The sequence below is a fragment of the Amblyomma maculatum genome, chromosome 2 (genome assembly GCF_055883805.1).
Source record: "Amblyomma maculatum isolate TAMU_Amacu chromosome 2, ASM5588380v1, whole genome shotgun sequence".
NCBI lineage: Eukaryota > Metazoa > Arthropoda > Arachnida > Ixodida > Ixodidae > Amblyomma > Amblyomma maculatum.
Window position 1 is genome coordinate 132,900,652 of NC_139345.1, and position 17,264 is coordinate 132,917,915.

At 48.5% G+C, this 17,264-nt stretch overlaps 1 pseudogene; it reads left to right on the forward strand.

Annotated features, from left to right (window-relative positions):
• The first annotated feature begins 1,118 nt into the window (after positions 1–1,118).
• LOC146199922 (uncharacterized) lies at positions 1,119–3,116 on the forward strand (annotated as a pseudogene).
• Positions 3,117–17,264: the final 14,148 nt, after the last annotated feature.

A 17,264-nucleotide genomic window follows, 5' to 3' on the forward strand; every position in this document is an offset into this window, starting at 1 on the left:
TGCTACTACTAAATAATAATAATAATAATAATAATAATAATAATAATAATAATAATAATAATAATAATAATAATAATAATAATAATAATAATAATAATAATAATAATAATATTTCTCTGCTAATTAGTGTTATTAATATTAATATTATTATTATTATCATTAGTAGTAGTAGTAGTATAGAGGAAGACTCGTTTCACGAAGTTGGTACTGAATTGTCTAGTTAACGGCCGAATTAACTGGCTAAATAGTATCTTCACAGTTTTAATTAATAGTAATAATAATAATTGGTTCACACGAAGGGAAAGGCGCAGTATCTGTCACACTTGTGTCTGTGGACAATTCATCCCTTGGTGTCCACAGACACAAGTGTGACAGATACTGCGCCTTTCTCTTCCTGTGAACCAACTAATATTATTATCAGTAATAATTAAAACTGTGAAGATAATATTTAGCCACTTAATTTGGCCGTTACCTACAGACAATTTAGTGCCAACACGAGTCTTCCTCTATACTACTACTACTACTACTACTACTACTACTACTACTACTAATACTAATACTACTACTACTACTACTACTACTACTACTACTACTACTACTACTACTAATAATAATAAAAATAATAATAATAGTATTACTAGTAGTATAGTAGTAGTATTAGTAGTAGTAGTAGTAGTAGTAGTAGTAGTAGTATGGGCTTTCTCAAGCTAGTGCCGCGTCCAACATGACGCCCTTTGAAAAAGCATGCGCCTCTAATCGCTAGGCTGCTCGGCTCGTTGGGGGCGGTAGATGCTAGTCGGAACAGCCCGCTTTCTTCGTCTCTTCTGTCGTTTTGTCCCTTGCAGAGCCACCGTACCGAGCAAACCCAAATACGCGGCCCTGTCCAACGTTACTAGAACAAACGTTGGCCCTGTCCATCTTGGAGCTGGAGGCCCAGCGTGCCCTGGTCCAGAACGCGCGAGCAGCGGCGGTGGCGAATGGCATCCCGGAATAGGGTCTGCCACCCATCTCCACAACCATATGACCTCTCTTCGCCAAATCATTTCATTGTAAATAAATACTTTCTTTCCTCCTACGCTGGGGGCGCTGCGAGCGCGCGACGAGAGCAGACGCGTGTGTTTCGGCTCCGCCAATTTACGGCTGGGGCCGCGTCCCAAATCATCCTACCCCGGCAAAACTGGCATCGATCGATCCGAAAAATCAAGCGGAACAACTGGATACAAAAGTCGTCCAGGTAGGCCGATTTTCTTCAAATCTACGGCCATTTTTCGACCGACCACGTTGGCGCCGTCGTTAAGCCTAACGGCGTCGCCGACGCCTGGCCTGGCGGAATCGGCCCTCCGAGGAAAAAATGGCGACTTCCGCGGATCAAATACGCGGTTACGACCCTGAGGCAATGTTGTGGACCTCGGTACCCGCCACCGGAGATACAAATTCGACGGTGATCCCGAAAATTCGGAGTCAAGCTTTACTTCAAGCGGCTGCACGCCGCTCCCAAGACAAAGCCCAGATGGCGGCGTTCGGCGCCGCCCCGGCCGCCATTTCGTCGGCCGGAAACATGAACGCTCCAGCGACGCGCGCCACGGGAAGCAAGGACAAGGCGTTCTCGAAGTGGAAGCCGCGTCCAATGCCCAAACCGGCTCCCGAAGACTACGTTATAGTCATAAAGCCCAGAGAAAGTGTTTCTCTTCACGAGGCGTTCACGGAAACTGGCTACGGCACTGCCATTTCGGCGTACCTCGGGCTGAAACGGGCCAGCTCCGTCTCCGTTCTACCCTCACGAGAACAAAACATCATCATTGTGCATACCCCGGACATCGAGGCGGCCGACCTGCTCATCGGGGACTTCGCAGTAAACACCGAGAAGGGGTCGATCCCGCTTCGGGGTTACCTGAGACAAGACGGCGGAAACATATGCCACGGCGTGATCGTGGTCCGTAACTCGGACACCACAGAAACTCTCCAAGACCGAGTGTGCTGGCGCGCCGGCACCATCCTGGAAATCCGGAAATTCGGAACATCCAACAAGGCACGCATCACTTTCGCGGGTAAAGAGAAGCCCCGTTACGTGCACTATGACAACATGGTCGTCTCTGTGCGAACCTATTACAAAACTATTCCTGCGTGCGGCCAGTGTGGGGCCGTCGGGCATCGCGCGGATGCATGTCCAAACTTGCAGTCTGACATCTGTGGACTCTGCGGATTCCAAGCTCCGCTAGTGGAGGGGGTGCGGGCTCCTCACAACTGTGTTCCGCGGTGTTCTGTGTGCGGTGGCCCCCATGTCACCACACTCGCGACTGTGCGGCAAAATTCCGCACACCCAAGATAAAAAAAAAGTAGAAGTGGCGCCCAAGAAGAAACGCCGCCATGTTGGGCCTCCCGGCGATCAGCCTCGCCAGGAAATCTCCAAAACCGAGAACCCACCTACAGGAGGTGCTGAAAAACGACCATCGAAGGTGTCGCCACCACACGGCGGACTGGCGAAACAAACGACGGAAACGCGCGGTGATACCAGGGCCTGGGTCAAAGCAGTCAAAAACGGACACCAGGTGAGCGGTTCGGGTGGGGCTGCTTCTCTCTCCCCCCTTTCCACTCCCCTCCCAAGGGCGCGTAGCGCCGAGCAAGATCAAATAGCAGCACTCAGGGCCCAAAACGAGATGCTGCTTAAGAAAATTAACGAATCGGAATCCAAAATTAACCAGTCTTCTCCGCCCTCGCCTCCCGCGGCTGAGGTAATGGAGAGTGAGCTCGTGGTGCCAAAGGCGGTAACAAGCTTGGAGGCAGCATTCGAGGCCCGATTCGGGGCCACGGAGGCACGATTCATTGCCATAGAAAATCAAATTTCAATGATGGTCAACGCCATCTCCAAATTGCAAGAGACAATCCCCGCGATGATTGCCAAACAAATTGCGCATTCCTTACGCTCCTCGCGCAGGCCCGGCGGTCCCTTACCCGGCCGTCCTAACAAAACTTCTAGACGCACCCCTGAGGTAGACGATGACGACAACTGCTCGCTCTCCGGTATGGAGGATGCCCCCCTTCCCGCGAGTGTTGGCTCCGGAGCAGCGTCAATACAACCCCTCCTCAGCCTAAATGACCATGGCGAGCAGCCCTAAGATCAAGCGCTCCCCAAAAACCAATTCGGCCGCCCAAGCCCAAATTGTCCAATGGAACTGTCGGGGCTTCCGTTCCCGCGCAAAGAGGGCGGATCTCCGACTTTACCTTTCAACTTTCGACTCTCTTCCCGCGGTGGTTGCCCTCCAGGAGCCAGGGAGTGGCGTCACCCTCACAAATTACATCACCTTTCAGCAGGACCCCACTTCCTGCGTCTGCGTGCATAAAAATTATACGGCTACTCTAGTTCTACGTGATGGTTACACTTCTTCCGCTCAAGAAACAAGATGCGCCACTCCAAGTACTCAACATCTACTGCTCCCCCAGACTCAAAAATGTAACGTTCGCAGCACTCTTTAGCCGCGCTCTAAAGGCTGCGGGCAGGGACTCCTTGGTGATTGTGGGTGATTTCAACGCCCACAGTACACTCTGGGGATACGTGCGTGAAGAGAAGCGGGGACGCAAGCTAGCGGAACTCGCGTCCACACTGGGCCTGACTCTTCACACTGACCCTGCATATCCAACACGGATGGGTAATTCAGTGACCCGGGATACATGCCCGGATCTCACCTTTACCAAAAACATTGTACACGCAGAATGGATCAACACCGAGGAAACCCTCGGTAGTGACCACTGCCTTATCAATACCACTGTAAGAACTAAACCATTGGCAATACCCCACGCACAAGCTCGGCTACCCGACTGGAATAAGTTTCGGCAAAGCTACATCAATTCGGCCTCTATCCACGAACAAGGATACCACGCGTGGGCACAAGGATTGGTTACACATCTTCATTCGGTGGAAACACAAATTCTGCTCTCGGAGGCCACTCCAGAGGTGGACAACCACCTTCTGCACCTTTGGGAAGCGCGGCACAGCCTCGTCCGCAGATGGCGACGCCAAAAACATAACAGAAAGCTCAAAATTCGTATCGCCGAGCTCACTCAGCGAGCGGCAGAGTACGCGGCCCAACTCGCCGACTCAAACTGGGTAGACCGCTGCAACACGGCGGCCAGACAAATGTCGAGCCGGAGCACGTGGCGCCTTTTCCGTGCCCTAATTGACCCGACTCAAACTCGCGCCGAGACACAAAAACATCTCCAACGAGCAATTCATAGCTTCGATGGAAATACATCAAAATTAGCATGCAAACTGCGCGACCAGTATCTTTGCACTAAGCAGGACCCCGGAGGACCCGCGTACTCGTATGCAGGTTCAGAGAACGCGGATCTGGATCAACCGTTCCAGTTGCATGATCTGAAGGCGGCCCTGGCTAAAATGAAACGAGGAACAGCACCGGGCCGGGACAAGATAACTGTGAAACTGCTTGCCAATCTTCCCGACCCCGCCTACGAAACCCTCCTCACTTTCATCAACTCGATCTGGCTTGGTGAGGCACCTCTACCAATTGAATGGAAGACCGCCCTGGTAACTTTCATTCCGAAAGCCGGCAAAGCCATAAACACAGACAACCTCCGCCCCATCTCCCTCACGTCTTGTGCGGGAAAGCTGATGGAGACCATGGTGTGGGACAGGCTGTCTGGGTTTCTGGAAAATAAAAATACATTCGCAGACACCATGTTCGGTTTCCGCCCGCAAAGGTCCGCTCAGGATGTTCTGCTTCAACTCGATCGAGAAATTCTCAACCCTGTCGAATATCCCTTCAACGATAAGGCAGTACTCGCCCTTGACTTGAAGGGGGCTTTAGACAATGTCACACACGAAATCATACTGCAACATCTCTCCCAGACGAACTGTGGACATAACACATTTCAGTACATCAAGCAATTTCTCTCAGATCGGCAATCTTTCATCCGAATACAAGACGAAGAACACGGCCCATATAAACTGGGAACGAGAGGCACCCCACAGGGCGCGGTCCTCTCGCCATTACTTTTCAATCTGGCCATGATGAAACTCCCGGCTCAGTTGGCGACGGTCGAAGGCATCCAGCACGCGCTGTACGCCGACGACATAACCATCTGGGCCAAACACGGATCGGTTGGAGACATTGAGGCCAACCTGCAGCAAGCGGCGCAGATCGTAGAGGCTTACGCCCGCCGCTGCGGCCTTCAATGCTCACCGTCCAAATCCGAATTTGTGCACATTTGCCCGTCGCCTAAGTGCACCACAAAAATGGAACTATCCCTGGCCAGCGGCCCAATACCCGAACACGATGAGATTAGAGTACTTGGTCTCCTTATCCACAAACATCGACGGGCTGATACAACACTAGCAAAACTGCGCAAGGTGGGGGACCAGGTGGGCCGGATGGTGCGCCGGGTTTCCAACAAACGCGGGGGGTTACGGTGCACAGACGCTTTGCGGCTGGCGCATGCATTCGTGACCAGTCGAGTACTCTACTCGACTCCTTACCTCCACCTGCGCAGATTTGATGAGAACGCTCTCGAAGTAATTCTCAGAAAGATGTACAAGCGTGCCCTCGATCTCCCGATCAACACATCCAACCAGCGTCTTATGGGTCTGGGGATGATAAACACATTCGCGGAGCTCCGAGAGGCGCACTTGACTAATCAATACACAAGACTTTCAAAAACGCCGTCGGGACGCCGCCTATTAGCCCGACTACACATCCATCACCCAACATTTACGGAAGAGCGCGTACGCATTCCTGAAATCTGGAGATACGCCCTGCACGTACGCCCTCTTCCGGCCAACATGACACGTGACGACCACAGTGGCAGGCGCCTTGCGCGGGCGGAGGCACTGGCCCGTCACTATGGGAACAAACACGGAATTTTCTACGTGGACGCCTCCGGCCCTCACCATGGGGGTTGGTACACAGCCGCAGTCGTCCATCAAAAAATCACTGTGAATGGCCTAACGTTCCGAGCTCAAGACATAACACATGCGGAAGAAGTTGCCATCGCGTTAGCCGCCGCAGACAAGGCCTCACGAGTCATCCTCACCGACTCGAGAGGGGCCTGCAGAAATATTAAACAGGGGTACATTCCTCTCTTTGCGCACCGCATCCTTCAAAACAGTGACTACCTCGGGGCCCCCGCGTCTCGAACGATTGTATGGGCTCCAGCTCACATGGGCCTCGAAGGCAATGAAACGGCCGACGCCGCCGCCCGCGCGCTCACTCTCCGGGCAACGCCTTCAGACCCTTATGACACGGATCTCGAACCCAATCCGGCTCTCACTTTTCGAGAAATTATTGAATTATTTCAATTCGGCCATGCAATTTATCCTAAGCCTTGTAAGGGTCTTACAAAGGTGGAGGAACGCACACTCCTCCGCCTTTACACCAAAACGCTGCTGTGCCCGGCAGTTTTAAAACACTTTGATCCTGCCTGTACAGGAAAGTGCCCGCACTGTGCGGAGAAGTCTTCGGACATCTTCCATATGGTGTGGGCATGTCAGTCAACCCCGAACCTCACCCCCAAACCCAACCCTACCCGGGAGGACTGGGAGGCAGCTCTGCTCGGCTGCTCCGATCTGGCAAGCCATAAGGCCCTGGTTCACCGAGCCCAAGCCGCAGCGGTCGCCAATGGGCTCCTGTAATGAGGAGCCCACCTAGTGTTTGCGTGAGGTTGCTCCGGCTACCTCAAGCTTCCTCCTAATAAAGGTTTTACACACACACACACACACCTCCTACGCTAGATAGAGCGTCTTCGCGTGACACTAAAGTTGACCTTCAAGTGACCTTGACCTAATGAAGCCTTGGTGTCCTACCAAAGTACAGCGCCTTCCTTTCTCAAAAAAGTCGTCAAGAGGCGAAACGAAGTGGCGTAGTTGTTGTGGCCGTAGGAAGTAGGAAAAGAAAACGCACGGGCCTGCCACTGGCTCTGTAGCTGAGCGACCTCCACTGCCTCGTGCGGACAGAAAAAAGAAAGCAGAGAACAAAGAAAAATAACAGGGAGAGAAAGACGCGCGCCGCAACAGCCGTCATCCACCACCAAAGAAGTGGCGGGTGCGATGACGGCCTACAACAGATAAAAACTGTTGTTGTTGCGGCTGTAGGAAGAAGGAAAAGAAAATGCACGGGCCTGCTACTGGCTCTGTAGCTGAGCCACCTCCACTGCCTCGTGCAGACAGCAAAAGAAAAAGTAGAGAAAAAATAAAAAGAAGAGGGAGAGAAAGACGCGCGCCGCAATAGTCGTCAACAGCCTAAGCAGTGGCGGGTGCAATGACGGCTTACAACTGGTAAAATGGTGGCTGGCTAGCCCATGCCGCATGCGGCGTTGACGTACCGCCCCAGCCTCGTAGGGTCAGGAACAGCCACCCTTCCCTACAGATAAAAATCCCGTGCGCTGTACAGTGTTGTGTTTCTACAGAAGGAAATAGGAAAAAAAAAAAGCACGGGCCTGCTTCTGGCTTTGTTGCGGAGCCACCTTCGCTGCCTCGCGGGGACAGGAGAAGAAATAGGAGAAAAAGACGCGCGTCGCAACAGCCGTCGTCCGCCACCAAAGCCGTAGCGGGTGCAGCGACGGCCGACAACAGATAAAAAATACGGTGGCAGGCTAGCCTCCGGCGCAAGCGGCAGTGACCTACCAATCCTAGCCCAGGACCATAAGCAGCCACCCCTCCCCCGCTGTGCGATGTAAATGCACGTTAAAGATCCCCAGATGGTCGGCGGCTTCGTTTCGATGGAGGCGAAATGAAGAGGCGTCCGTGTGCTGTGCGATATCAGCCCACGTTAAAGATCTACAGGTGGTCGACTCCGTAGCCCTCCACTACGACTCACCTTTCTCTCTTTCCACTTTCTCTCCCACCTTCCTCCCTTCCCTTACGGCGCGGTTGAGGTAAACAAGTGAGGCAGTTACCGGGTCTTTTCCTTGCTATAAATCAATCACTTTTAGATCCCCAGGTGGTCGAAATTACTCCGGAGCCCTCCACTACAGCACCCCTTTCTCTCTTTCCACTTTCATTTCCACCTTCCTCCCTTCCCTTACGGCGCAGGTCAGGGTCCACAGAACAAGGGTGACAGGTACTGCGCCTTCCTTTCCTGTGAGCCAATAATTATTATTAATATTATCATTAATGCTGAGAAGGAACTCTCGGTCGCCATAGATGACTAAAGCAATGACGATAGCGTGAAACATCTTTCGTACTAATGCCAGAAAAGAGGTTTCACTTGGAGTTCACCAATGCCACCAAAGACAACACAACGGGGCGCCAGTTTAAACTTGTGTTGTTTTGGCTGTAGGAAGAAGGAAAAGAAAATGCACGGGCCTGCTACTGGCTCTGTAGCAGAGCCACCTCCGCTGCCTCGTGCGGACAGAAGAGGAAATAGAGAAGAAAGAAAAGGAACAGGGAGAGAAAGACGCGCGTCGCAACAATAGCCGTCGTGCACCACCAAAACGGTGGCGGGTGCAATGACGGCTTACAACAGATAAAAAGTCTGTGGCAGGCTAGCCCCCACCGCAAGCGGCAGTCACCCACCTGTCCCAGCCCAATCCGGGGAATGCCACCCGAAGACTTAGTTCTCTAACGCAAGATCATAAAAACTCGACAATACAGATAAACAAGATAGAAATCAAGTCTCACTACTTAAGGAATCATCGCACCGTATTAATTGACATAAATAAAGTCGAAACTACGATTTATAGCAGTGCTTAACTGTGTGTTTATTCACAAGCTCGTCCACAGGCTTAACCGCGGAATAGAAGATTCCGTTTCCTTCCAGGTTTTAACCAGACCTATACAGCACAGCCACTTTTTTAACGCTGTCTTATTTTCTAAGATTGGTTTTTACGTAAGATTATTGATTATAACAGAAAAAGCAAAAAATATAGGCTAGGAAACAGGGTTCAGGTGTACGAAGCTTTACTGCACTGCTCACCTGAAGCTCTTTTGTGAAAAAATGTAGCCGAGACGGTATCTATGTCTTTTTGATAGGAGATATTAATTGAAATCCGGGGGTCGAGATAATGGTAGCATATTACCACATAAAGCAAATTATCGGTAGTAGAGTACTACAGAGCCCCCCCCCCCCCCCCCCCGCCCCTCCCAAAAAAAGGAATTTATTATGTTGTGTTGGGTTAAGTGGCGCGCATATAACTTAGGCTCTCATGCGTCAACCACAAGGTAGGAATTTATTGTTTGGAGTCAACTGTGAAAAAAAGCAGTGCTGAAAAAATAATGCCTCACGTTGCATGAGACCCTTTCACGGGTGCCTTCATTGACAATTTAGAAAGGGTACAGAAACACGCTGCAAGGTTCGGGACTGGCAATTATAATTTTCGTATCAAGAGCTCTGAATTTCGCGACCGTATTGGGTGGAAGACTTTAGCAACTCGAAGAAAAATATGCAGGCTGAGGTTCTTGTACAGCATTTACAATGATTGCACCGGTATTAATAAGAACACTTACCTAAAGCAGCCATATTACATTTCGGAGAGACTTGACAACACGAAAAAGATTAAGAGTTATCAATGCCGCAATAATGTATTTAAGTATTCTATTTCCCTAACACAATTCTGGACTGGAATGAGCTTCCGAATGATGTAGTTTGTGCACCTGACTTCCAAAGGGTTGTTGAAAAGCTGTTGTGATATATTTCTTCCAGATCTCGTGCGTTTTCCAGCGCTGTGTTAATGTATTTTATGTTATCACTTATACTACTTGTGAATTCATTTGGTGTTCTATCAATGCGTTGGGTTCCCTTGATAACAAGTTTTCCTATATCTTCTTTGCATGTGTTATTGTATGTAGTTGTATCCCCCCTACAATAATCCTCATAGGCGCTGTAGGTACTTACAATACTTAAATAAATAAATAAATAAATAAATAAATAAATAAATAAATAAATAAATAAATAAATAAATAAATAAATAAATAAATAAATAAATAAATAAATAAATAAATAAATAAATAAATAAATAAATAAATAAATAAATAAATAAATAAATAAATATGAACCATAGTTCCGCCTTTGGCAAACAGAGCCGCACAAGCTTTTTCTCTTTATTGCCTTTTTTTCACAAAACTACGCACTGGCCATTTTTCAAATGTGTTTACATGCAGTACATCTAATAACAAAATTTTTGAGACTGGTCACTTTTTTTTATACTTTAGTAAACTCAGGTACACATGACTGACGTTTCAAAACTTCAATTATCTGTAGGAAGGAATCCCCAAAATACTCTCGAAATGTCTGATGTGAAGATTAGCGTAGCGAATGGCTGTTCGGCATTTCCAGACACTGTGCAAATCTAATAGCATTATCATGCCATACGCAACACCGTCCTCGTTTTATACAGGTAGGAATCGATTTCAATACGGGTATAAAGGTAAACATTTGCGCAAAGGCCGCTGTAGGGCATCGTAAAAGAAAGTCACATTTCGACACTATATAACCACGTGTCGAACAGTCTCCGGCTTTCTTCACAAAATACAGTTTCAACGCCATGGTACAAAGATTTCTTTTTCTGCACTCCATCCCTTCACAGACAGATCCCCTACATGTAATTTAAAAATTACGTTTTCTAGCAGACTGTACAGGCATTACTTTTACACATTTTAGAACATTTTGTCTCTGCACAGAAGAATATAATGATCGGTACATAAAAACAGGCAAGAATGTTTAAAAACAATTTTTTTGCAGCCTTTTTCTGGTGACATTGGTCAAATATTCCATTGCGAGTCAGGCTCATAAGAAACGTGTTGCCAGAACAATTTCGCATGTTACAATTTCGCCAGAACATTTCGCAAATAAGCACATGTTAGACTAGCAAAGTGACAAGTAGTTAACACAATGAAGATTGGTAAAGCTTTCCCAGGCGTAGTTGACAGACTGTAAGCAGAAGAGCATCAAGCAGAAGAGCATCCAAAGAAGCGATGAGGAGAGCGGGCTGTATTGCGCTCTTCTTCGCTTTAACAGTATGTCTGCTATTTATCTTCAGGTGACGCTGCTCAGAAAACCCCTATAGGCCTTTTTAGGGTCCCTAGATGGCAGCGCCTAGCTGGAATCGAGACACCCTAAAACTTTTCTGTCAGGCGTAATTCCATTCTCTCAACGATAGGGTCCCGCAAAGTCTTTTTTTGACAGGTTGTCTCTGAACAAGTTAAATTGTTGCTGAGTAGTGTCCTGAACGCAACCTAAAAAGAAAATGCCCTCACTGCAGGCAGGTAAATATTACACTGCTGGTAAGTACGTAGTATAAACGTTGAAATACTTTCACCTCTTGGCTCTGTTATTGGCTTGTTTTGAGGCTATTAAGAATGAAAAGCATCATATATTACAACCAAAAGGGGAACACACCCCTGGAAAGACGCTCGTTAATTATTTGTATGTTGTACATTAAAATGAAATCACAAAAAAAGTGCACTCAGAGGATTCGAACAGGGGTTTTGAATGCTGAGATGAGTAGTACTCATCCATTGCGCCCTCATTTCTTTTGACAATATTCGCGCTATTTGTCGCCAGGTGAGGCTTCTCAGAGAACCCTAACGCTGAGAGAACGGAGTCACACTTCTTTCAGCTGGGACATCAACCCACTGTCCATTAATAAAGGACTAGCCAATACTATCATCGTCATCATTATTATTGTCATTGACCCTATGGCTGAGGAAACGGAATCGTGCATGTCGCTAAACCGCTGAACGGGCGGATAAGAACTGACGTACTCTGAAAAAAAAAAAAAAAAAAAGCGTTTGTTTTTTTCTCTCCTGTCTGGTTTATTTTCGCAGTTCTTGCACATTAGTGCAAGGAAATCAATTCCCACCGAGCGCTAAATAAGCATCCACATTAAGAGCACACGAAGAAACGTGGGAAAATCTGAGCACTTTATAGACACGGATTTTAGATATGTTTGATTTATTGTGTCACAAAAATGGCTGGTCTAGAGAAATCTGCGAACAAGTTATTTTCTTACGTCCAATATTTTTCCGCTCGCGACGTAAACGGGGGACCACGAGTTAAAGTTATTAAATATGGTCTAGAAATGGCAAAATTAGCTAGTCTGTTGCTGCTGTGATGTTAAGCACATTTGGAACCGCGAAGAACATGCCCTATGTCAGCGGTAAAGCCGCACCACATGCTGCCGCGGAGTAGACTTTACGTCCTCGGGATCGCCAAGGCTTCGCGTTTTGGGAGCTGGTGAGAGCCGTTGAACGGGCGGAGTGCCCAGCGGGTAGAGAGCGGAAGCCTCACCGGCTGTGTCCTTGCGATACTTCCCAGGAGGAGAATTGCCTTTTGGTCTAGCTGCTGCAACGTCATCACCGGGAGCTGACATTCGAAGAGCCGATCCAATGCCAACGCCTTCTTCGTCACCCAATGGCTGCCGGTAGAGAAGACGTTCTTCCGCAGAAAACACGGGCTTCGTAATGTTCCCAGGTTGTCCATTGACACCTTTAACTTCACTGAAACGGCTTCCAGCAATTAGCAGCACAGCGGCGAGGCAAGTGACGATGGCCAGCCCGAAAACAAACGACGTCGTTCGGCGGAAGAAAGGCACTTCTCTTGAAACGCGCCGCCGCTGCAAAACGTCGGACATATTGGTCAGAAGGCCGGGGTAGCCTCTTTGGCCAGCGGTCCTGGTCGGTGCGTGGGCTTCGTCGTAACCCCACATGTATAGGAGCAGTGATGTCGTGGGCGAGGAGGCACCCGAACGATCTGCGCTCGGCGAGTCGGTTGAACGCCTGGGGTACCATATTGGGCTAGGAAACGTCCTTGACGCCTTGCCCAACGCCGGGGCAGAGATGCTGGGATGGAGGAAGGCTGAACCCTTGCGTCTGCCGTACATGGCGCTGTTCCTCCGAACCGAAATGGCTCCTTGTTTCAGCTACCTTCGTCTTTGTTGTCGTCATTAGCATAACCTATTCCGCGTGACTTTCTCAGAAAGTGAACAAAATCCTGAGTGAACTTAAAAAATCATGGTTTATTTTTTTTACAAAAAAAAAAACAACAACAACAACATCAAAACACATCTACAAGTGTGGTGATTAAGGAATAACTGATCTGTAAAGTGCCCAAAAAGCACTCAACACTCTCCCGAATTCCCACTGTACGTATATGTCATTGCACTCAACACTCGCCCGAATTCCAACTGTACATGCCCTTTTTTTCATTGCCTTCTGTTTCTTCTGCAGCCTACATCGGCTGAACAGCCTGGAAGAAAGAATAATTAAGGAATTATGTCGCAGAGGAGAGGCAGAGAGTTATTCTGAATATTTACATCTTTTTTCAAGCCTTTGCATCTAATACAAGCTCCTGTAAAACAGGGAGCGCGAAGATAATTTCGGTGCACGAAACCTCTTTCATTGACATCGGCGCACAGCACACAAGCATGTGGGACAGAAAACGTTTCCGCGCAATAGCATTGACTTGTCATTGCTGTTGTGCAGAAATATCAACACTTGTAAGACTAATATCAATAATAGTTAGGTAAGCGCATGCTATAGAGAAAATTCTGTGATTTTGTCCCACTTCTGTGAAAACAGATGCAGTTCTTGCATTTATTTTCCGCCGCTTGACAACGTGAAAGAGACACACCCGATAATAGCACATTATGTCATCGCAAACCGAGATTTAGATGCCGCCGAATAAAGCCTTCAGTAACGAATTGTTCGATATCAACTACACAGACCACCGGGGGCCGACGATTGTTTACGTAAAGTCGATGTACGCAAGGTAAAGGCTTGAGCATACGAGTCACTTGCCAGCTTAGGACGATATATTTTGGCATACGGTTGCCACCTGCCGAAAAACATAATGCAGGGACTGGCGTAGTGCTACGATCTCGCAATTCGGTGCCCTGTTGCCAAGGTTGCGAGTCTGAACCGCGCCGCAGATTGAAGAAACTTGCTTGGAAAACTATTCACAGCACAAGGTGTCTATATTAGGTGGGCTGGAAGGGGCTTCGTAAATTACGGGCAGGGATTTCATCATCATCATCATGAGCCTGATTATACCCACTGCAGGGTGAAGGCCTCTCCCATATTTCTCCCCTTAACCCGGTTTTGCGCTAGCTGCATCCACTTGACCCCTGCGAACTTCTTAATCTCATCCGCCCACCTAACTTTCTGCCGCCCCCTGCTACCCTTTCCTTCCCTTGGAATCCAGTTTGTTACCCTAAGCGACCATTGGTTATCCTCTCTTCGCACTACATGTCCTGCCCATGTCCATTTCTTCTCCTTGATTTCCACTAGAATGTCGGTAACTTGAGTTATTTCTCTGACCCACTCTGCACGCTTCCTATCTCTTAATGTTACCCCTACCATTTTTCGTTCCATAGCCCTCCGGGTTGTCCTCAACTTAAGTAGAGCTCTCTTGGTTAGCCTCCATGTTTCAGCCCCATAGGTGAGTATAGGCAAAATGCAACTGTTGTATGGCAAAATGCTCTAAGAAGTAATGCTCTAACAGAACAGAAGTTTGCAACAGCAGTTTGCTGTGCTTTTTTTCTATTTATAAAAAATAAAGGCATTCTCTTCTTTTTTCCGGGGGTAAAGGGGGGGCAGCACATAAGGTTTTCCGGATGCTGATGCGGTGACAGAAGCCAGTACAGAAATCTTCTGCGTTAAGGCATTTTTGCGTTCGTGCTTGCGATCTGCGATTATTAAAGTTTTAAGTATATATATATATATATATATATATATATATATATATATATATATATATATATATATATATATATATATATATATATATATATATATATATATATATTGTGAGCTCTCCACGGATCTTCTTTCATTTGTACATACCATGATCTTCTTCTTCCTCTTGTACATACCATCATCATCGTCCCGCGGCGCCGGCTCCGGCGCGCGCTTGGATTTTCTTCATCAGATTAGACGCTGACACGGCATACCTTGCCTTGCCTTCACGACCTTGCCGTCTGGACCTGGCCTTCTTTCACAAGTGGTGGAGGTGAAATTCGATCCCCTTGCTGACCCTGAAAAAATAATCGCGGTCTTGAACTTTCCTTGTCCGCAACGGACTACAGATTTGCGCAGTTTCCTCGGCCTGGCATCCTATTTCCGGCGATTTATAAGACATTTTGCAACTATTGCTGCGCCACTTCATGAACTACTTAAAGCGCGCAGCCCTTTCGTGTGGACTGAACAGTGCAACACTGCTTTTAACGACCTCACATCAGATCCAGTTCTTGGCTACTTCAGCGACAGCGCTCCTACCATCCTGCACATTGATGTCTTGGCGCTGTACTACTGCAGCGCGATGCAACTTCACGTGAGAAAGTGATTGCCTTCGCCAGTTGGACCATGACTCCAGCTGAGAAAAACTACACCATAACCGAGCAGGAATGTCTCGCCGTCGTCTGGACTGTTCAAAAGTTTCGCCCTTACCTATATGGTCGGCATTTCACAGTTGTGACCGATCACCATGCTCTTTGCTGGTTATCTTCACTGAAAAATGTGACAGGCAGACTTGGCCGTTGGATTCTACGCCTGCAAGAATACCATTTCGACGTCGTTTATAAATCGGGTCGCCAACACCAAGACGCCGACGCTCTTTCTCGCTGCCCGGTTTCGGAATCAGCCTGCTGTTTTTCTTCACAATGCGTTTCCACCTCTGACCACAGCCGATCATCGCTTCCACCGACGCACATTACTGCAGTTTCTTTTGAAGGCTCTGAGAACAAGCACGCTCTCCGCTGACAGCAATTAGCTGATGCCTACTGTCGGCCCATCATCGACCGCCTTATCGGCGCTTCGAGCCGACCCAACGCTAGGCTTCGCCGACAGCTTCGCAATTTCAAGCTTGAAGGTGGCATACTACGTCGCTACGTGTATTATTCTGATGGAACTCGCTGGCTCCCAGTCGTACCGCGTGTGCTTCGCCCACGTATACTAGCGGCTTTCCACGATGACGCTACTGCAGGTCACCTTGGTTTTAACAAAACATACGACCACGTGAAAAGACGTTCTTTTGGCCTGGCCTGTCTACCACCGTAGCTAAATACTTTGCTTCTTGCCACCTGTGCCAACGTCGCAAGCGGCCGACTGCTTTCCCCGCTGGTCTACTACAGCCCCTTCCCTGTCCCGCCACACCATTCGACGTAGTCGGCATCGACCTATATGGTCCCCTACCTCTCTCCAATTAGGGTAACCATTGGATTATAACAGCTGTCGACCACCTTACACGCTATGCTGAGACGGCCCCTGTACCGACTGGTTCCCCTGAAGAGGTAGCTAATTTCTTTTTGCGGTCAATTGTATTGCGTCATGGCGCTCCTCGGGTGCTTCTAAGCGACCGCGGGACGGCCTTCTTATCGACAGTCGTATCCGAAGTTCTTCGTGCGTCATCCACCCTCCATAAGACAACCTCAAGCTACCATCCCCAGACTAACGGTCTGACTGAACGATTTCACCGCACCCTATCGGATATGATATCCATGTACATCACACCGGATCATCGAAATTGGGATACTGTTCTACTATTCGTCACATTCGCCTATAATACTGCAGTACAGCGGACTACCGGTTACTCCCCATTTTTCCTCGTTTTCGGCCGTCCTCCCACTACAATCCTCGAAACTTCTTTCTTCTCTACGCCCTGACTACTCCTCATCATTGCCAGCCCAGTTCTTATCCCGTGTGTCCAGATGCCGTCATCTTGCCCGCCTCAACACAGAAGCGTGCCAGCAAGACCGCAAGAGTCGCTACGATTCGAAGCATCGCGTGGTCTCTTTTCGTCCTGGTGACGAAGTACTGCTCTATACACCACTGCGCACCCCTGGCCTTAGTGATAAATTTCAGCGCCGCTATCTTGGTCCCTACAAGGTAATCAACCAAACTTCCCCAGTAAACTACCAAGTCACACCTGTTGATCCCCCAGCTGACCGACGCCACCATGGAACTGAAATTGTTCATGTACCTTACTTGAAGCCGTTTGTGCCCCGCGGTACATCGGTTGGATAAGAGCGGCCAGGCTGGCCGCTTCGGACCCTCCGGGCAGATTGTGTGAGCCCTCCACGGATCTTCTTTCATTTGTACATACCATGATCTTCTTCTTCCTCTTGTACATACCATCATCATCGTCCCGCGGCGCCGGCTCCGGCGCGCGCTTGGGTTTTCTCCACCAGATTAAACGCTGACACGGCATACCTTGCCTTGCCTTCAAGATCTTGCCGTCTGGACCTGGCCTTTTTCACAATATATATACATATATATAATTTTAAGGTAACACGAACGTCCGACTTGGCGGATCAGGTTTTAA